Source organism: Nerophis ophidion, linkage group LG16, assembly GCF_033978795.1.
Source record: "Nerophis ophidion isolate RoL-2023_Sa linkage group LG16, RoL_Noph_v1.0, whole genome shotgun sequence".
NCBI lineage: Eukaryota > Metazoa > Chordata > Actinopteri > Syngnathiformes > Syngnathidae > Nerophis > Nerophis ophidion.
In genome coordinates, this window is record NC_084626.1 from 39415901 (window position 1) to 39438708 (window position 22808).

The 22808-nt window shown below is 40.8% G+C and overlaps 1 protein-coding gene across 1 annotated transcript in view; it reads right to left on the reverse strand.

Moving 5' to 3' along the window:
- The window catches only part of LOC133535390 (receptor-type tyrosine-protein phosphatase gamma-like), a 470092-nt gene that overhangs the window by 383457 nt on the left and 63827 nt on the right, over positions 1–22808 (reverse strand). The window lies entirely within an intron of this gene.

Here is a 22808-nt window from a genome sequence, read left to right on the forward strand (position 1 = left end):
TATTAGTCCATTGCACTAGAAAAAGAGTCAAAACTTTAAGAAGTGATTTAGCGTGATTGTTAAGAGCACCAATTCAGAGGAAAAAAATAAATACCGTATTTTCAAGACTGTAGTCCCACCCACTACATTTCTGGAAAAATATATTTTTCCATATAAGCCGCAGACATTGCGAAATGAGTAATTTACAAAGAAATATTTTGTAAATGTTTATTGACATACTTTAACTGTTTCCAAACAGTGTTTGTAGCAAGGCAGTACAACAGGGGATCAAACAACACAGAGGTCACAGACCCACTAGCTGCGGAAGCTAGCTCTCCAAACAACTAAACAGGCTCAATAACTTCACAATGACGTTTTGGTGAGTTTACAGAGGACGTTGTGAAACTGAAACAATACAAAAACAATGTCATTATAAGTTAATAATGCTGTTACAGGCACTTGTAAATGTGTCAGCACATTAGCAAATCCTGACGACATTGTATGCACTCACATTGTACACAAATGGGAGTGAGTATGGACTCCTCAGTGTCAATAATATCTTCTTGTTTCAAATGTTAAAACTAAAATATTCCGACACTGGTATGGTGGCATTTGGCTTTGTGATCATTTTGTCTATTTTCGCTACTACATGTTACACGGCAGCCTTGTTTATCGACGCTGGAAAAATTACCGACTTATTTTTCATTTATCGTCAGTTAATTGACTTATCAAATTCTGTCCCAGGCCTATGTGTATACATGTTAGCATTTAAAATAGCTAGTGGTTAGCACAATAACTTGATTCGCTCAGAAATTAGCATTTTCACTGGACCGTGAGTTTATCGGAGTGCTTTTATTATTCACGGTTTTACAAACTGCAACATTTAATAAAATCCATCCATCCATCCTCAAATAAATATATTATTTAATTAAAAAAACCATTTGATTGATATTGTGTTGCTGAAAATAATTGTTTAATGAGTGTTACTAATAAAATATGATAAAGTACGGACCACATGGAGTGCCCAGACGTTTCTGCACAGTCGCTGCAATACAGCGCACATGAGAGCGATGTTGTGTGTGTGCGTGCGTGCGTGCGTGCGTGCGTGCCTGCGTGTGTGTCTATGTGATCTTGGCGAAAAACAGTAAGCTGAAGAAAGAGTTCTATCGGGCTCTTTTGGCTCATAGGACTCCGGAGGCAGCAGACAGGTACTGGCTTCAGCGGTCGCGGAGGCAAAAACTCGGACATGGGAGGAGTTCGGGGAAGCCATGGAAAACGACTTCCGGACAGCTTCGAAAGGATTTTGGACCACCATCCGCTGCCTCAGGAAAGGGAAGCAGTGCAGTGTCAACACCGTGTGTGGTGGGGATAGTGTTCTGGTGACCTCGACTGCGGATGTTGTGGATCGGGGGAGGGAATACTTCGAAGACCTCCTCAATTCTACCAGCACGTCTCCCTATGAGGAAGCAGTGCCTGGGGATTCTGTGGTGGGCTTTCCTATTTCTGGGGCTGAGGTTGCCGAGGTGGTTAAAAAGCTCCTTGGTGGCAAGGCCCCAAGGCTCTGGATGCTGTGGGGCTGTCTTGGTTGACAAGACTCTGCAACATCGCGTGGACATCGGGGGCGGTACCTCTGGATTGGCAGACTGGGGTGGTGGTCCCTCTCTTTAAGAAGGGGAACCGGAGGGTGTGTTCCAACTATCGTGAGATCACACTCCTCAGCCTTCCCGGTAAGGTCTATTCAGGTGTATTGGAGAGGAGGCTATGGCGGATAGTCGAACATCGGATTCAGGAGGAACAGTGTGGTTTTCGTCCTGGTCGTGGAACTGTGGACCAGCTCTATACTCTCCGCAGGGTCCTTTAGGGTGCATGGGAGTTTGCCCAACCAGTCTATATGTGCTTTGTGGACTTGGAAAAGGCATTCGACTGTGTACGCCGGGAAGTCCTGTGGGGAGTGCTCAGAGAGTATGGCGGTCCGCTCCCTGTATGATCAGTGTCAGAGCTTGGTCCGCATTGCCGGCAGTAAGTCGGACCCGTTTCCAGTAAGGGTTGGACTCCGCCAAAGCTGCTCTTCGTCACCGATTCTGTTCATAACTTTTATGGACAGAATTTCTAGGCGCAGTCAGGGCGTTGAGGGTGTCTGGTTTGGTGGCTGCAGGATTAGGTATCTGCTATTTGCAGATGATGTGGTCCTGATGGCTTCATCTGGCCAAGATCTTCAGCTCTCATTGGATCGGTTCGCAGCAAGTGTGAAGCTACTGGGATGAGGATCAGCACCTCCAAGTTCGAATCCATGGTTCTCGGCCGGAAAAGGGTGGCGTGCCATCTCCGGGTTGGGGAGGAGATCTTGCCCCAAGTGGAGAAGTTCAATTACCTCGGAGTTTTGTTCACGAGTGAGGGAAGAGTGGATCGTGAGATCGACAAGCAGATCAGTGCGCCGTCTTTAGTAATGCAGACGCTGTATCGATCCGTTGTGGTGAAGAAGGAGCTGAGCCGGAAGGCAAAGCTCTCAATTTACCGGTCGATCTACGTTCCCATCCTCACCTATGGTCATGAGCTTTGGGTCATGACCGAAAGGACAAGATCACGGGTACAAGCGGCCGAAATGAGTTTTCTCCGCCGGGTGGCTGGGCTCTCCCTTAGAGATAGGGTGAGAAGCTCTGCCATCCGGAAGGAGCTCAAAGTAAAGCCGCTGCTCCTCCACATCAAGAGGAGCCAGATGAGGTGGTTCGGGCATCTGGTCAAGATGCCACCTGAACGCCTCCCTCGGGAGGTGTTTTCGGCATGTCTGACCGGTAGGAGGCCACGGGGAGGATCCAGGACACATTGGGAAGACTATCTCTCCCGGCTGGCCTGGGAACGCCTCGGGATCCCTCAGGAGGAGCTGGAAGAAGTGGCTGGGGAGAGGAAAGTCCGGGCTTCCCTGCTAAGGCTGCTGCCCCTGAGACCCGATCTCGGATAAATGGTAAATGGGTTGTACTTGTATAGCGCTTTTCTACCTTCAAGGTACTCAAAGCGCTTTGACACTACTTCCACATTCACCTATTCACCCACTGATGGAGGGAGCTGCCATGCAAGGCGCTAACCAGCACCCATCAGGAGCAAGGGTGAAGTGTCTTGCTCACGAAACAACGGACATGACAGGTTTGTACTAGGTGGGGATTGAACCAGGGACCCTCGGGTTGCGCAAGGCCACTCTCTCAACTGTGCCACGCCATCCCACTCCATCTTCCTCCGCTTATCCTCTGGATAAGATGGATGCATTTGTATTAATGCACAGATGCTAAAAGTGCAATTTTATTGCATGACAAAAAAATTGAAGGTTATGCAGAAAAATCTTTGATGGTTCAACTACTTTCCCTCAAATGTGCGTTGAGGCAAGTGTGTTTTATCCGATTACTCGATTAATAGAACCAATTAGTGTTGTCCTGATACCAAATTTTTGCTACCAGTACCAAAATGTATTTCGATACTTTTCAGTAATTTTCAATACTTTTCTAAATGAAGGGACAACAAAAAACTGCATTATTGGCTTTATTTTAACAAAACATCTTACGGCACATTAAACGGCAAACATATGTTTCTTATTGCAATTGTGTCCTTAAAAAAAATAGTGAACATACAAGACAACTTGTATTTTATTAGTAAGTAAGGAAACAAAGGCTCCTAATTTAGCTGCTGACATGTGCAGTAACATATTGTGTCATGTTCCATTCTATTATTTTGCCAAAATTATTAAGGACAAGTGGTAGAAAATGACTTCTTAATCTACTTGTTCATTCACGGTTAATATCCGTTTACTTTCTCTTTGAACATGTTCTATCTACGCTTCTGTTAAAATTTAATAATCACTTATTCTTCTATTGTTTGGATACTTTATATTAGTTTTGGATAATACCACAAATTTAGGTATCCATCTGATACCAAGTCGTTAGAGGATCATACATTGGTCATATTCAAAGTCCTCATGTGTTTCTGAGTTTATAAACATAATATACTTTTTTTTTTTAAAGAAAAAAGATTGTTTGATGCCCAAAAAAATCGAAGTGATCATAATGGTATCGACAAAATACGCTCCTGTACTTGCTATCATTACAGTGAATGTTAGGTGTAGATACACCCATGGTGTTTGTTGACATTTTGATGCCGGTGAGCTACAATGTTTAGTGAAGCATGCTTAGCTTTTCCTTGTCCTGCAGGGATGATACTTGTAAGAAACGTACTTTATTTGTCGCCATGGAGGCGAGGATTTGTGATTTAGAAGTAGCTAAAACACTGCAGACTGCAGCTCAACTTTACCCGCTAGCTAGCTAGTCATGTCTTAAAGCACCTCTTCCTGAGGGCGTTTCAGTGTTATAAATTCCCCTTTATCTTTATCAAATGGGTTCGTTCTCCCTTTTCTTTCTACACGCTGTGTCTGTTTGTGAGTACTCTGTGATTGTGCACTCTCGAACATGCTCCTCTGCATGTAAAACCAACATTGACACGACATGATAACAACAGGGGACGCAGGGGGGGTGGGCACCGGTACTTTTTAGAGGCAGATAGTACAGAATATGATTCATTAGTATCGCGGTACTATACCAATACAGGTATACCATACAACCTAGAACAAACTAATCGATACATTACTCGATTATTAAAACAATCAGTAGCTGAAACCCCAAATCATTTAAATTCAAAACACAATACCAAAGAGAAATTTTCTCAATAGGTCAGTAAAGTTTACACTGACCCTGAGTTTTACCACAGTTTACCATTAATCTTGGTAATCATTACTTTTTTACTCACACGCAAACATAAACGTGTGTCCTTAAAAACTCAAGACTTTTGAAAAGAGTAAAGAGTTTCCACATTTTTGGACAAAACTTGAATGACAGCATGTGAATGGCTTTTGAAAGTACACTCATATATTTTTGTTTAAGTGGAGAAGTAAATTTTAAGAAATTGCGGATCAATCATCAAACTAATCCCACAGTTCACCAGGTTTTATTTTGTTATTATTGAAAACATCATTTTAAAAAGGTTGTCTTTTGTCCAGAAAATGGACTTCCTTACCTTACATTCAAGTTAATAGGATTATATCAAAAGACATTTTTGAAAACAGAACGGGTTTAAAGCGCAATTCATGCATGACATCCTTACAGACTTTGGAAATATTTCCATGAAATTTTGAGAAAGTAAATAGGAGCATATTGGCCAAGGAAACAAATGTCAATGTTTCTGAAAGTTATTTGGTTCGTCGTGCTTTGGGAATAATTATGTGCATGCTACTTTTCTAAAATAAAGATCTTCGTGCACATGAATTTGATCGCTTCATCAAATAAAAATGACATGTGTAAATAACGCCAGAGTATCTTCACACACATCACCACACCCATACGTACTAACACCACACATAATCCTGGCTGTTGCTGACAGTTGCATCATTATTGGTGATTAATCCAACAGCATCAAGTCAGGCCCTCTCCTGCACTGGAAGTCTGCTCAGCTGCTCGACCAAGCTATTTGTTCCATGATATCACAACAACAAGCCAAGGACCCCCTGAGAGTCCGGAAAAAAAAAAACCAACAGCAGCCCAACAAGCACCACAGGATCTTTTTACCTGCATTAGACAAGTTCCAACATCAATCTATGATGTTAGCATATTCCCTCATACGGTGGCCCAACTCAACTGCAGAGACAACCCCGCGTCTATTAGGGGAACTAAGTTTTATCTGAAAAAATCCCATGGGTTTGTGTGTATGGTAAATGATACCTATGCAGTTTTCCCTCCATTATTACAGGGTTTACATTCCAGACCCCCTGGGGTAGATGAATTACCACAAATTAGGGATGCTATTTATTAGATATTCACCGTAATGAAAATTCTTGGCTGGAATGGAAAACCGAAAACATGCTTTCGGTATGTAATGTTGTTAGCATTAGCTAATACGCTAACACGTTAAAGAGTGTTTGTGTTGGTTTTATTAACTTACAAAGGCATTATTTTTGTATTGTTTCAGTTTCACAAATTCTTCAGTAAATTCACCAAGACGTCACCGAGTTATTGAGTCACTTCAGCTGATTGGAGAATTAACTTTCGCAGATGGTGGGTCCGTGACAATGACTTCTGTTTTGTCTGCTGAGCCATTTTACTGCACCGTTTGGAAATAATTGAGGTGTAAATTAGGGCTGGGCGATATATCGATATACACAATATATCGCGGGTTTGTCTCTGTGCGATATAGAAAATGACTATATCGTGATATTAGAGTATACATTCTCACGCAGTTGCTTTTAGCTGCGGGCATTACATTACAGGCTCCTGACTTGTTTTTCTCTCCAACAAAATGTGGTTATGCATAACAATAAATGACTGAATGAATGAAGCAGGCATCAAACAGCTAATATGATTGTCACATTAAGCACCCCTGCACAATTAAATTACTTTCAATACAACCTGCCCAAAAATACACCTTAAAGATAATAATTAGAGCTGTCCGATAATATCGGTCTGCCGATATTATCAGCCGATAAATGCTTTAAAATGCGATATCGGAAATTATCTGTATCGTTTACAAAAAGTAAAATGTATGACTTTTTAAAACGCCGCTGTGTCCACGGAAATAGAGAGAAGTACAGAGCGCCATTCACCTTAAAGGCACTGCCTTTGCGTGCCGGCCCAACCACATAATATCTACGGCTTTTCACACACACAACTGAATGCAAGACATACTTGATCAACAGCCATACAGGTCACACTGAGGGTGGCCGTATAAACAACTTTAACACTGTTACAAATTTGCGCCACACTGTGAACCCACACCAAACAAGAATGACAAACACATTTCGGGAGAACATTCGCACCGTAACACAACATAACAAATACCCAGATCCCCTTGCAGCACTAACTCTTACGGGACGCTACAATATATAACTTTAACACTGTTACAAATTTGCGCCACACTGTGAACCCACACCAAACAAGAATGACAAACACATTTCGGGAGAACATTCGCACCGTAACACAACATAACAAATACCCAGACCCCTTTGCAGCACTAACTCTTACGGGACGCTACAATATACACCCCTCACTACCTCCTAGCCGACCCCCCCCCCACCCCAACTCAACCCCGCCCACCTCAACCTCCTCATGCTTGCTCAAGGAGAGCATGTCCCAAATTCCAAGCTGCTGTTTTGAGGCACGTTAAAAAAATAATGCACTTGCTGACTTCAATAATAAATATGGCAGTGCCTTGTTCATTTATTTTGGAAAACCTTGTTACATTGTTTAATACATCCAGTGGGGCATCAAAACAAAATTAGGTATAATAATGTGTTAATTCCACAATTCTTTAAATCGGTATTGGTTGATATCGAAATCGGTAATTAGGAGTTGGACAATATCGGATATCGGCAAAAAAGGCATTATCAGACATCTCTAATAATAATGTCGAGTTTGACCTACTCAGTGGCCTAGTGGTTAGAGTGTCAGCCCTGAGATCGGTAGGTTTTGAGTTCAAACCCCGGCCGAGTCATACCAAAGAATATAAAAAAATGGGACCCATTGCCTCCCTGCTTGGCATTCAGCATCAAGGGTTGGAATTGGGGGTTAAATCACCATATATGATCCCTGGGCGCGGCGCCGCTGCTGCCCACTGCTCCCCTCACTTCCCAGGGAGTGATCAAGGGGATGGGTCAAATGCAGAGGACAAATTTCACCACACCTAGTGTGTGTTCGACAATCATTGGTACTTTAACTTTAACTGATTGATAGCGTAGATATTAGTGATGTATTCAGGAGCCACTGTAGCAGTGTCAACTGGCAAATCTGTGGACTATTCACAATTAGGCAAACAGATTTCAAAGTGTTACATGCAAGAATAAAAAAAATGTGCATCATTTAGCTTCGGAATGTAACAAAAAGCCTCAAAAACCGAACCTAGGCTGGTTTGTGTGGCGAGTCTAGCTTTGAATAATAAGCAGAAGTGCTTGCAGGGCCAGTCAGACCATCGCAAATTTCGCTATGCTTCTTCTTGCTGCTGCTGCTTGGGCGTGAAAGTTCACCTTAAACCTCAAGGCTCGCTGTAGGCCCCTCAAGAAGGTAAGTCATAGCGAGGCTCAACGCTGCACTGACTCATTGGATAGTGAAAGTAGGAAGTCTTCCACGGATATGATTGAGTTGCTTCCATGTGTAATCAAAACACAAGAAAATAAAAAGGAAAGAAGGATTCCCACTTCAAACAAATAATTTTGTGTGCACTTAAGTGTTCTTGTTATTTTGTCATGTGGCCAAAGGCTTTACTGTAAAGACTTGACATAAAGGAAAAAGGACCAATTACATACCTCTGATATTACAAAGCTGAGGGTATGAACAACAGTCCTTCTCAAATTTTGGAGCGGGCCCCAACATAATATGATGAAGCATATGAAGCACTTGGCTTCACTGTAACCACACTGGGAGACCAGGAAACACTGATGTGTTGTTTCTTCTAATGTTAAACTTACAACGACTCCGAAAGGGACAAGCGGTAGGAAATGGATGGATGTTATGCAGAGGTATAATAACAAAAATTGTATAGACAAATTATAGTATTTAAATTCACGGTGGAGAGTGTCTGTGGGGGGGCAAAATATTATCTTCTTATTGACAGTAACGATACCAAGTACTTCAAAGTACTTTCAAGTATCAGGTCAACACCACAGTGGTTAGATCCATATTTTTAGTATGAAAAAAAAATCGTATTGTTTACAAACGCAGATTGGACAGGTGGACAGAGCAAAGGATGTAAATTGGAGCAAACAGTAGAACATAACGTTAATATTTAATTAATATTGCAACATCCTCAAATCAAAATGTTATTAATTCAACAATTTTGGAAATTTGAACTACCGTATTTCCTTGAATAGCCGCCGGGCATGTAATATGCGCCTGCCTTGTTTTACTGCTGGGTAAAACCCGCTCCCCAAATTTATTAGTGCATGCTTACTTTTACCGCCGGGTCAAATTCGTGACGTACCACCAAAATGATCAACATTTAAATACAGTATCGTAGTAGGCCTAAGTGTTCATTAAAACAAGGCAGGGGTTTTATTTAGAAAGTACATTGTATCATGACACAGTTTGAACAGTAACACTGTATTTGAATTAGGGCTGGGCGATATATTGATACAAACGATAGATCGCGGCTTTGTCTCTGTGCGATATAGAAAATGACAATATCGTAATATTCGAGTATACGTTCTCTCGCAGTTGCTTTTAGCTGCGGACATTACACTACAGGCTCTTCTCACTCCTTCTTGTGTCTCCTTCTCACAGAGACTTAAAATAAGACCGCCTTTTTACAAACCCCGTTTCCATATGAGTTGGGAAATTGTGTTAGATGTAAATATAAACGAAATACAATAAATTTGCAAATCATTTTCAACCCATATTCAGTTGAATATGCTACAAAGACAACATAATTGATGTTCAAACTGCTAAATATATATATTTTTTGCAAATAATCATTAACTTTAAAATTTGATGCCAGCAACACGTGACAAAGAAGTTGGGAAAGGTGGCAATAAATACTGATAAAGTTGAGAAATTCTCATCAAACACTTATTTGGAACATCCCACAGGTGTGCAGGCCAATTGGGAACAGGTGGGTGCCATGATTGGGTATAAAAGCAGCTTGCATGAAATGCTAAGTAATTCACAAACAAGGATGGGGCGAGGGTCACCAATTTGTAAGCAAATTGTCGAACAGTTTTAAAAATAACATTTCTCAACAAGCTTTGATTGATTGATTTATTGATACTTTTATTAGTAGATTGCACAGTTCAGTACATATTCCGTACAATTGACCACTAAATGGTAACACCCAAATAAGTTTTTCAACTTGTTTAAGTCAGTCGTGGTCCACGTTATTCAATTCATCCTATTGCAAGGAATTTAGGGATATAACCTTCTACGGTCCGTAAAATCATCGAAAGGTTCAGAAAATCTGGAGAAATCACTGCACGTAAGCGATGATATTACAGACCGTTGATCCCTCAGGCGGTACTGCAGCAAAAACAGACATCAGTGTTTAAAGGATATCACCATATGGGCTCAGGATCACTTCATAAAACCACTGTCAGTAACTACAGTTGGTTGCTACATCTGTAAGTGCAAGTCAAAACTCTACAATGCAAAGCCAAACCCATTTACCAAGGAATGTCGCTGGTTTCGCTGGGCCCGAGCTCATCTAAGATGGACTGATGCAAAATGGAAAAGTGTTTTGTGGTCTGACGAGTCCACATTTGAAATCATATTTGAAAACTGTGGACGTGGTGTCCTCCAGAACAAAGAGGAAAATAATCATCCGGATTATTATAGGCGCGAAGTTCAAAAGCCAGCATCTGCGATGGTATGGGGGTGTATTAGTGCCCAAGGCATGGGTAACTTACACATCTGTGAAGGCACCATTAATGCTGAAAGGTCCATACAGGTTTTGGAGCAACATATGTCGTCATCAAAGCAACGTTATCATGGACGCCCCTGCTTATTTCAGCAAGACAATGCCAAGCCACGCGTTACAACAGCGTGGTTTCGAAGTAAAAGAGTGCGTGTACTTTCCTGGCCCGCCTGCAGTCCAGACCTGTCTCCCATCCAAAATGTGTGGCGCATTATGAAACGTAAAATACGACAGCGGAGACCCCGGACTGTTGAACGACTAAAGCTCTACATAAAACAAGAATGGGAAAGAATTCCACTTTCAAAGCTTCAACAATTAGGTTCCTCAGTTCCCAAACGTTTATTGAGTGTTGTTAAAAGAAAAGGTAATGTAACACTGTGGTGAACATGCCCTTTCCCAACTACTTTGGCACGTGTTGCAGCCATGAAATTCCAAGTTAATTATTATTTGCAAAAAAACTTAAAGTTTATGAGTTTGAACATCAAATATCTTGTCTTTATAGTGGATTCAACTGAAGATTGGTTGAAAATTATTTGCAAATCATTGTATTCTGTTTATATTTACATGTAATACAATTTCCCAACTTATATGGAAACGGGGTTTGTACATACGTCACATACTGTTGCGGGTTTAGCGTCATACGCTCTCGCAGAGCAGAGAGGTAGCAGCATGGCTAACGTTAGACGCAAGCAGAGCGGAGCGGACGGCAGCGGAGCGAGTTGAGTGACTTTACAAGAGAGAGAGGGTGCTAAATTCATCACAAATGGAGGAAGAACAATTAATGCCCAAAAAAAACGCAGGGGGATCATCATCTGGGGGTGGTTTGGCTTCAAGCGGCAAGATATTCAGCATACAACAGCAATATAAAAAGTATGCAGCAGAAGTGTTGCTATAAAAGGGAGCAGCACTACTAATTTGTTATTTCATTTAAAAAGTCACCCGGGAGAGAATGAAGAAAATACAGTTTTGGTCAATTGACTTTTCAATGCCACCACTACGAATTTGGCACGTCCTTGGCTGGCACTTTTTAAAATTTCACTTTAAGACAACACTTCTTTTTTGGCAAATCATCAAGTGGCACTTTGGGCTTGGCGTTAATTAGCGGATGCTGTTTTGACCTCGCGCCTTGAAAGCAGCTACCTGAATGCCACCACCGCTAATTATTATAATAATTAGCAGCACAGTGAGGCGAATCTGTGCCAAATGAGGATCAGGCGCCCAAAATCATTTTCACATTTTGCTAACTTGAGACTGTTTCTGGGCGTAAATTGTGTGAGTAATTATAACATCAGGACGTTGACGCGAGACTGAGAGGATGCCAACCTCATCACTTAATCATGCTTCTTTTTTTTTTTTTAAATGCATCCAGCAGTTGCTGATTTTACTCTTTCTACTTAGCAAAGCCAGAATGAAAGTGTTTTTTCTAAGCTAAAAATGTACAAAATGCTTTACTTTTAAAGTTTAGTTTTAGGTTATATTTACAAGTTGCATAAGGTTCAACTATTCAAGATGTCCCAAAAAAAAAAAAAAAGAGTAGGAAGAAGCAAAGCTCATTTGATCTCTCAGTCTTCACTACACTGTACAAAAAAATTATGTAAAAAAACGGTCATCTACTGGCAGCTACGGCTGCCAAACGAAAACCATATAATTAAAGTAAAATATTATAAACCAAATAATGATCAAAAACATATTTATAGAAATTTTCATGAAACGTTTTGCGGAAAAATATTGTAATTATCAAGATCAACCACCTTTAATAAAGTGAGGATGCAAACAGTTCTGCAGAAAAATACCTTTATTCTACAGAGTTTTTCCAAATTATTACGATCAACCACCTTTAATGAAGTGAAAATGATGGCAGTTCCACAGAAAAATACCATTATTTTACAGATTTTTTTCTGTATTATTAAGATCAGGGGTCTCAAACTCAATTTGCCTAGGGGCCACTGGATGCAGAAACGTGTTGCTAAGTAATCTGTCTTTGAATGGCTATCCCGCCTTAGCTACCTACATACTTGCTAATCTTCCTGATTTTGCCCAGAGACATTCGGTGACCCTCCCGAAGGATTGTCCCGATGTTCGCCCGTATAAATATATTATGGGCATGCCGTGACAATGCTGTCTTTGTCAACCTCTACGACCTTACGACGCGTTGGCTCATTCACCTTACAAACAGCGTGACGACCTAGACTCATGTTGTACAAGGCTTTGGCAGACACACATTATAGACTGCAAGACATACTTGATCAACAGCCATACAGGTCACACTGAGGGTGGCTGTACAAACAAATTTAAGACTGTTACAAATATGCGCCACACTGTGAACCCACACCAAACAAGAATGACAAACACATTTTGAGAGAACATTCGCACCGTAACACAACAGAGCAAATACCCAGGATCCATTGCAGCACTAACTCTTCCGGGACGCTACAATATACACCCCCGCTACCACCAAACCCCGCCTGCCACCCCCCCATCTCCCTGTTTCGGAGGTTTCAAGGGTGGCAAGTATGCCCAGGACATAAAACGTTCAGTCACATTGCGGTTTGGTTTGCCATATTCACCCATAGTCCTCAACGAGAGCTGCCCGTTGCGACAACGGCAACTTCCGCCTTCGTCTGCAACATGTAGGCTCAGCACTCAGCCGAAAAGAGTCTATTGAGACCAGACCGCCATCTGGCCCCCACATAAATGTCTCTAGTACCTCAGGGGGGTACCACAGAGTTTTTCAGCCCAAAAAATAATCTCAGAGTCCCTGTCTGCAAATCACGGGGTCAGGACATTCTGTCAGGAATGTGTTGTGTGAGTGGGAAAGGTTGCTGTGATTTTAATGCAGACAGTCGAGGAGGTTGCATGCAGGTGAAAAAGGTATTTAATAACTGAACAAAAAAAGGCAGTTAAGAAGCTCTAAAATCATAGGGACTATGCTTTTTTATGCTTAAGATCAAACTTGACAGACTACAAAGGAAACAAAAACGGAATGCTGGACATAAGCAAAGAACTCACGTAGAATGCTACAGAAAATCAGCAACAAAACAGGAGGTGCCACCAAAATAAAAGCGCAGAACAGGAACTAAAGTACAAAACACAAGAGAATACTCACAAACTAAAAATAGGGCTCAGCCTGGCACAACAGGCTGTGGCAGATGCACCTTTGGCAGAAATTACAGCCTCAAAGCTTTTTGAATACAATGTACAGACATCCTGGATGAAAACCAACGCTTCCCATCCAACCTGATGGAGCTTGACAGGTGCTGCAAAGAGGAATGGGCCTAAAGATAGGTGTGCCAAGCTTGTGTCATTGTATTCAAAATGACTTGAGGCTGTAATTTCTGCCAAAGGTACATCAATAAAGTACTGAGCAAAGGGTCTGAATACTGAATACTTATGCAAATATGTTTTTTTTTGTTCATCCTAAATAAATGTGCTTAATTAAAAAAAAAAATACTTTTCACATTGCCATTATGGAGTATTGGGTGTAGAATGCTGAGGACAAAAATAGATTTATCCCATGTATATAACACAACAAAATGTGATTTAAAAAAAAAGTGGAGCGTTGTGAATACTTTCCGGATGGACTGGGTTGTCCCAATACCAATATTATGGTACTGCTAAAAGTACCAAAATGTATTTCGATACTTCGATATTTGTCTAAACAAAGGGGAACACAAAAAATGGCATCATTGGCTTTTTTTTAACAGAAAATGTTATGATACATTAAACAAACGTGAGGATAAAAGATCTGTGTTTGAGGATATTGATAGTGACGGACTAGAAAAAAAAAGAAAACGTGATTGCATTGGACGGATTCAGATGTTTTTAGACACATTTACTCGGATAATTCTGGGAAATCCCTTATCTTTCTGTTGTGTTGCTAGTGTTTTAGTGAGTTTAACAGTACCTAATAGTCGGAGGTGTGTGTTCACGGGTGACTTGACGCGCAATGTCTCAGGGAAGTCGACGGCAGCTTTATGGGCGGCACAAGCTCAGCTGATATCCGGTAAGATGCGACTTTTTACCACAATTCTCTCACCGAAACCTGCTGGTTGACATTCAGTCGCTGTGATCCATAGTAAAGTTTCACCTACGGGAATTTTAAACAAGGAATCACCGTGTGTTTGTGTGGCTAAAGGCTAAAGCTTCCCAACTCCATCTCGCTACTTTGACTTCTTCAATATTAATTGAACAAATTGCAAAAGATTCAGCAACACAGATCTCCAAAATACTGTGTAATTATGCCGTTAAAGCAGACGACTTATAGCTGTGTGTGTGTTCAGCGCTCATATTTCCTAACAGCCCGTGATGTCACGCATATACGTCATCATTACGCGACGTTTTCAAGAAGAAACTCCCGGGAAATTTAAAATTGCAATTTGGTAAACTAAAAAGGCCGTATTGTTATGTTTTGCAATGTTAATATTTCATCATTGATATATAAACTATCAGACTGCGTGGTGGGTAGTAGTGGGTTTTTCAGTAGGCCTTTAAGTAAGCAAATGGGTTACAAAGGCTCCTAATTTTGCTGCATATATATATATAACATATTGTGTCATTTCTCGTTGTATTATGTTGTCAAAGATATGAAGAGACAAGCGGTAGAAAATGGAAGGATTATTAATCTATTTGAAAATGTACTGTTGATATCTGCTAACTTTCTGTTTTAAAATGTTGTATCTACACTTCTGTTAAAATGTAACAAGCGCTTATCCTTCTGTTGATTGGACACTTTCCATTATTTGGGTAACGATACGATACCAAGTATTTACTGGGTCACACATTGGTCATATTGCAAGTCCTCCTGTGTCCAGGGACTTATTTCCAGAGTTTATAAACATAATTAAATAAAAAAATATATATATATTTTGCAATGATAAAAAATCTCGATGTAAATTGTAGTATCGACGAGATACAGCTCTTATACTTGATGTCGTTACAATCAATATCTGCGTAGACCCACCCTTTTGTTTACATTCAGGAGCGCTAGCTTGTTGTTCGCGGTTAACCACTGCATCCTCCTAAAGTGGGAACTGAAAGTTCAGCTAATCCTCATCCTGTCGGAATGATATTTGTAAGAAACATGGGTTATTAACTAGCTATGTTTTAAACCTTTACTTTAGAGCAGCACTTCTGCATTCATAGGTCCTCCTTAATCGTTTGGTTTAATGCCAAAATACGTCTTCACACTGGTTTTGCTTGCAAGTGCAGTGAATGTGTTTATTGATCAACATGCCCCGAGACAAAAAAAAAAGTGTCGGTACTTTTTAACTATTGTTTTGTTTTTAATTCATTAGTAACACGGAACTTTATGAATACCAGTATACTGTATAACCCTACACTGAATGTGTTTTCATGCCAGGCTCCCAAAATCTCCTCACCAGATATTTTGTTACTCACGTTCTTAAAAAAAAGGTCAGAGACAAAGAGACAAAGATGTTTAGTGGGAAATACTAATCATTCCTGCACTTTTTTTTTCTTATTCTCTGGCAGACGCGTTGAATTCTTACCTGACTCTCGCCAGATCCTTGTAGTTCGCTGAGCTCCACACAAGGATCTGGGACATCTCAATAGGAGATGTTTTTCAGAAGGCGGGGCCTTGTAAAAAAAAATCATTATATGTGATTAAATAAACCACTTGTCTGTTATCTTGAATGACGTGCTACTCCAACCACTCTCATCGAAATCAACCCGTGAAGCTGATGAGAGCGACAATGGGAAATCCAAAACAGAACAGCCAAAATATTGAATAACGACAGAACGAAAAGTTAGATAACTTTTCCTGAAACAACAATGTCAGTTGACGATCGATGTTTGTGCAAAGAAAACTTCATTTGGAACAGCAAAACAATAGTTCACAAAGTCGCCAACAAAAAAAGCATAGACGAACGTCTGACAGAGAACTTGGTTTGAAATTGTTGAACATTAGGGTTAGGGTTAGAATTAATATTCGATAGATTCGACAAAACAGTTGCAACAGCAAAATCAATGTCACCACACAACTCCTCGCTGCGTGCCGCCATTGTTGTTTGTATCAAACAGTCGCTTCAGCGCTACGTCACATCTATGAAATCCCGCCCGGCGATCCTGATTGGTTTATTATTTTTTGTTATCTTGAAGGAGTTTGCATCGCCCTCGATCCCAGATCCTTGTCTGGAGCTCAGCGAACTACAAGGATCCGGTTAGTTAAATTCAGGCTTTCCAGGAATTTGCAATGTCTCCTTTACGATAACTAACACAATAAATGCAGCCTCACAACTTTATCCAAAGGCTTTCATTTCCCAACATTTTGGTCAATCAGCGACATGTTCAGCAAGGTAATGTGTTTCTGAGCAGCGCTCACACCACACGTCCACTGTTTAATCAAAACTTATGTTTGTTTTGTCTATAGATGAGGGAGGATCAGTGATCAAACTACAAAGTTGTATAGTAACGCAGACTTATTTCATGTGCCTGCCAACAGTGCTAGGCTTCTGGGTAACCTTGCAGCAACTTTCTGATGCAAATTCAAGTATTTTAGGCTGCAAAAATCGCAAAAAAGCCAGTGAAATGCTGGAGGGAATGAGTGATGTGTTTATGAGCAAAGGTGAACAAGTAAAGCCAAATATGTTTCGAGTGGTTGAATTAGTCTGTGACAAATAAATACAAATATAAGTAACAGTAGATTCAATAAAAAAATAAAAAGTCTAAGTGTGATGACAATCCATCCATCCATTTCCTACCGCTTGTTCCCTTTAGGGTCGCGGGGGGCGCTGGTGGCTATCTCAGCTACAATCGAGCGGAAGGCGGTGTATACCCTGGACAAATCGCCACCTCATCACAGGGCGTGTGATGACAAACATAAAGTAATTATCATTTTGTACATATAAGTCAGGGGTGTGAAACTAATTTTAGCTCAGGGGCAGCATGGAGGAAAATGTATTCCAAAGTGACCCGCAATGGTAAAATCATGGCATGAGAACTTAAAAATAAAGACAACTCCAGGTTGTTTTCTTTGTTTTACATTGGCCAACAATAGAAAAATCACATTCTGAAAACATACATATTGCAAATAATCCTCTGAAAAAAACACATCAAGTTTGTGGAAAATTCAGAGGAAATTGGTGGAGCTTCAAAATCACAATGAGCGTCGGATTGAACAAAAAACACAACACCTAAACTCTCCGAGGTAGGGCTGGGCGATATATAGATATATACGATATATCGCGGGTTTGTCTCTGTGCGATATAGAAAATAACTATATCGTAATATTCGAGTATACGTTCTCACGCAAGACTTTTAGCTCAAAGCGTACACTTCAGGCTCTCCTTGCTTTTTCCCGTGTCTCCTTTTCGCAGACAAGCAGGCGCACATTCTTACATACGTCACAAACTGTCACGTCACACGTCACATACACGCCCTCGCAGAGCAGAGAACTAGCGGTGTGGCTAAAGTTAGCTGCTAACGTAGCCGTACGAGAGAAAGATGGCGCGGATCTGGTAACAAATGAAGGAAGACTTAATTCCCAATAAAAACAGCAGGGTTTCCATCATTTGGCGGTGGTTCGGCTTCAAGTGGGAATATGTCGAACAGACAACTGTAATTTGTCAAGAGTGGGGGGAAAGAGCGTTGCTATAAAAAGTAATATTACTGCTAATACTTAGCATCGTTTGTAAAGTCACTTGCTAGAGAATGAAGAGAATTTCATAACCTTAGTAACATACCACATAGTGAAGGACAAATACTATTTGATTTCCTATTATGCAGCTCATTTTTATTTGACACTTAAAATGTTTCTGACAATCTTGCAATTTATGTTTTGGAAATGACTTGAATGTTTGTGCCATTGCTTAATAACTTTAATAAATACACTTTTGGTCAATTGACTTAGTTGTGATTTCCCTCTCTGCATGAAAGTTTAAAATTAGCATATATTAATGCAGTATGAAGAAGAATGTTTTAATGTATACACATAGAATCATCATACTGCTGTGATTATATGCATCAAGTGTTCATTCAGGGCCAAGGCAAAATATCGAAATTTATATCGTTTATCGCGATATGGCCTAAAAATATTGCGATATTAAAAAAAGGCAATATCGCCGAGCCCTATTCCAAGGTATCAAATACCTCCTTTGTCATGTCCACGTATCAATCTAGTGCTAACTCAACAAACCATAAGAAACAGAGGTAAAAACTATTCGAAAGGGTCAAGTTCACTTTTCTAGTGTTTGACATATACATTTTGGAGGAGTTAGGGTCCCAAATGACGATGTGTTCGAAGCAGAAGACATAAACCGGAAGGTTCTAAGTTTCATGTGGATCAAGGAAGAGTAGCAACATTCAACCTTTACTCCTGCTTGGCCTTGGTATAAAGTGTTTGCTTGCCGAACATAATTGCTATTGTGACATCCAGTGGACACACTTAGAACAGGAGTTTATTTTGTTAAATAAACAAAACAGCTAATCTTTATACCGGGCAAACTCATCACGCGGGCTGGATAAAACCTGTTCACGGGCCTGATCCGGCCCATGGGCCGTACGTTTGACACCCCTGATTTAAGGTAATGAGTGTTTTTCTTTTTAATTTGGGACCATTTACTTGATTATGTAAACCAGGGGTGGGCATTACGTCGATCGCGATCGACTGGTCGATCTCGGAGGGTGTGTCAGTCGATCTCAAGCCAGGCATTAAAAAATATACATAAAAATGAGCAATCATCAATCATACCAAGACTTCACTTTCGTCAGTTGTTTGACATTCTCGGCACCCGAGGATCTTGTGAGATGACGCTGGCTGCTGCGAGCTCATATTTAAGAAAAAAATCACTAACAGGGCGGACGCAGAGAAACACATTTTATTTCTAGAGACTCCGTACCTACTGTCAAAACTCTAAAGACCGACTGCACAGTTCCTGTCTTCACCATAAAAGACCTGTTTCATCCTGCCTATGCTAACAAAATAAGAGTCTCAGAAAGCTAGCATGCACAAGCTAGCAAGCTACGGAGTTTGATGCCAATGTATTTCTCCCCCGCCCTCAGCGACCGCTTTTTCACTTGCTTGCCCACCCGCACACTCACTGACGTCACTCACCTGGTGCCAGACATTAAAGGGCCACACACATATGCTACTCTCATGACAAAGTGTTTAAAAACGAGTATGCGAGTTGGACAAATGAGATGCCAAATCCAACCACTTTCATGTGGTATTGGACAGAAAGCAGGATTTTTTTTTTCCTCCATTTGAAAATGCGGACGTTATCAGCACCACTGTCTAATTCCAATCAATGCAAGTCATCAGAATCAAATACACCAACTTATATTCTTGTCTTCATGAAAGAAAGGAATCTATGTGTATTAAACATGCTTGTATTATCATTAAACACCATTAACTTGTTAACAAAAATGTCTCTTTCATAAATAAATAAATATAAATTATAAATAGGAATGAGGTAGATCTCCTCGACTTGGTCAATTGAAAAGTAGCTCACCTACAGCAAAAGTGTGAGCGCCCCTGATGTAAACATTTTACTTTTTATCTACTTTGAAAACCGTTTCTATCCCACAAACATCCATCCATCCATTTCTACCGCTTATTCATTTTGGGGTCGCGGGGGGCGCTGGTGCCTATCTCAGCTACAATTGGGCGGAAGGCGGCGTACACCCTGGACAAGTCGCCACCTCATCGCAGGGCCAACACGGATAGACAGACAACATTCACACTCACATTCACACACTAGGGCCAATTTAGTGTTGCCAATCAACCTATCTCCAGGTGCATGTCTTTGGAAGTGGGAGGATGCCGGAGTACCCAGAGGGAACCCACGCAGTCACGGGGAGGACATGCAAACCCCACACAGAAAGATCTCGAGCCCGGGATTGAACCCTGACTACTCAGGACCTTCGTTTTGTGCGGCCGACGCACTAACCCCTCTGCCACCGAGAAGCCACAAAAAGTCCCACAACCATGTCACCGTTTTTTTTCTTTTTAAAAAGTTGTATTATAAACAGCACCTTTATTTTGTAGTGGTTAGATATTTTTTTTACACTTGTATGCCAGTCAAACGTGTTAAAAGTGCAAGGCATTAAGCCCACCTGCCTTCAACTACCGTATTTTTCGGACTATAAGTCGCAGTTATTTTCATAGTTTGGGTGCGACTTATACTCGGGAGTGACAGATTGTTTGGTAAACGTATAGCATGTTCTATATGTTATAGTAATTTGAATGACTCTTACCATAATATGTTACGTTAACATACCAGGCACCTTCTCAGTTGGTTATTTATGCGTCATATAACGTACACTTATTCAGCCTGTTGTTCACTATTCTTTATTTATTTTAAATTGCCTTTCAAATGTCTATTCTTGGTGTTGTGTAATTCCCCAAAAAATGCGACTTATACTCCAGTGCGACTTATATATGTTTTTTTCCTTCATTATGCATTTTCGGCAGGTTCGACTGATACTCCGGAGCGACTTATACTCCAAAAAATACGGTAAAAAGCTGTCATGTTTTATTTAGTTTTATTTTACTTTTTGAACACACGTATGACAGTTAAAAATGTTGCTTTATGTTACAATCTTCAGTTTCCAAAAGGTTGTGTTTGCTTCACTTCCAAGCGACAAGGTTGATAAAAATACCTAAAGTTGTCCTTTTCCAGTTGACGCCTTTGAGTGTAAATGCGAGCAATTATAGCAAGTAAAGGAGATGTCATTTTTGGAAGTAAATTGTGTCCACTGGGCTCTAAGGTGAGGGCAAAAACTGTGATATTGATGGTGGCGGAATGACAGGAATAGCATCTTGCTGGCATTTCTGTGTGATGTCATCAGCCATTAGAATGAGAAATCTGACAGGGTGAATGAAAGTCATCTTGCAGCAAAACACCCCCCGAAAAACCTGTTTGCTAATATGATTTGAGCTTGTAAGGTGAACACCTGCACTTCCAGGAGGTGAAAACGAAGACTGCAATTTGAACGTGAGAGCACTTGGTCTTGCATACATCCCTAAATAAAGAATCCCATGTGTCAGATGGATCAAATGCAACATTTCCTCGCATGTCAATCAGTCTGTGGCGTTCCTGCGAAGCAGCCTGCTTTACATTCCCCAGCAGACTTTACTTTGGACCCTTTTTTACCAAAAGGGAAGCGAACCTCATTCCTATTCAACCATTTCCAAAAATTAGTGGCTGAGAAAAGCCCTACCATTAAATTGAGTTATTTGACGAGTTTGGGGGGGGCAGTCCTATTATTTTGTCTGACTTTGCAACAAACAGAAGTGAGCTGGGGGTGCGTTCACTGGCATCTTCAGTGTGTGATGGCTCCCCATTGAGATTTCTTTCCATATGAAGAATAAAAGCACACTGAGAGACAGCTGCTGTCGCTACAAACTCATCAGCAACACATCCAGGCGACTGTCAAATGACATCTGCTTCACCAGTTAGGGAATCGCTCAAACACACGTAACTTCTTGACAAATGTTAATTGCAGCTTTTAATTTTCATTCTGTTCACTTCCCCCTGAAATATGTAAAGCTACGGCATGATCTTGGATTTAAGGGTAAAGTGTGGTTCATTTTGGGTACAGCAACAAAATAAAATCCACAACTAGGGCTGGGTGACAAACTGTGTTGAAATTTATTGCGGAATAACTTTTCTGCGATACTAACAAGAGACTGTTTCAATGTTATTCATTTGTCCACGTTGTAAAACGAGCTTTCTAAAGACGACTGCAACAACATAAACACGTGTAGCTCAAAGATCATGCGCAGTCAAGGTAAAAAAGAGGTCTCACTTTGTCATGAGACTTGGCCAGGTGAGGTGTGTAATGTTATTGTCACAGTTAGTTGGTGATGAACCCCAAGATGCAGACACAGAGGCAGGCATAGAATATGAAAACATGATTTAATTAAAACTAAACAAGAACAAACAAAAATCACGCACGTGGGCGGAATGACAAACTAAGGGAGCTAGCACTGGAAGCTAGAAAACAAAAAAGGAACTTTAGCATGGAAGCTAGTGGATAGCAATCAGAAAAACTGGAAATAACTAATACTAACAAACAACTTACCGCTACGACGACCAGGACAAAATGTAACATGACAGGTAGTAGCTGTAACAAAACGACACGACAGGTAGCACGACAAGAGTGATATGTGGCAACGAAAATACAATGATCCAGCAACTGACACAAGACAAAGCAGGTACAAATAGGAGCGGGCTGATTGGCGACAGCTGTGGCCAGGTGCCAATCAACCGCAGCTGAGGAGGAGCACAGCACTCAGGGAACAAGAAAGGAAGTTGACAAAATAAGAGCACTAGACAGGAACTAAAGACAGGAGATACTAAACACAGAGGAAACAGACAAATGCAGAGGAAAAAACTAAAACATAGACAAACTGTCAGGGGAAAGCCTGACAGTTATATAGTTAA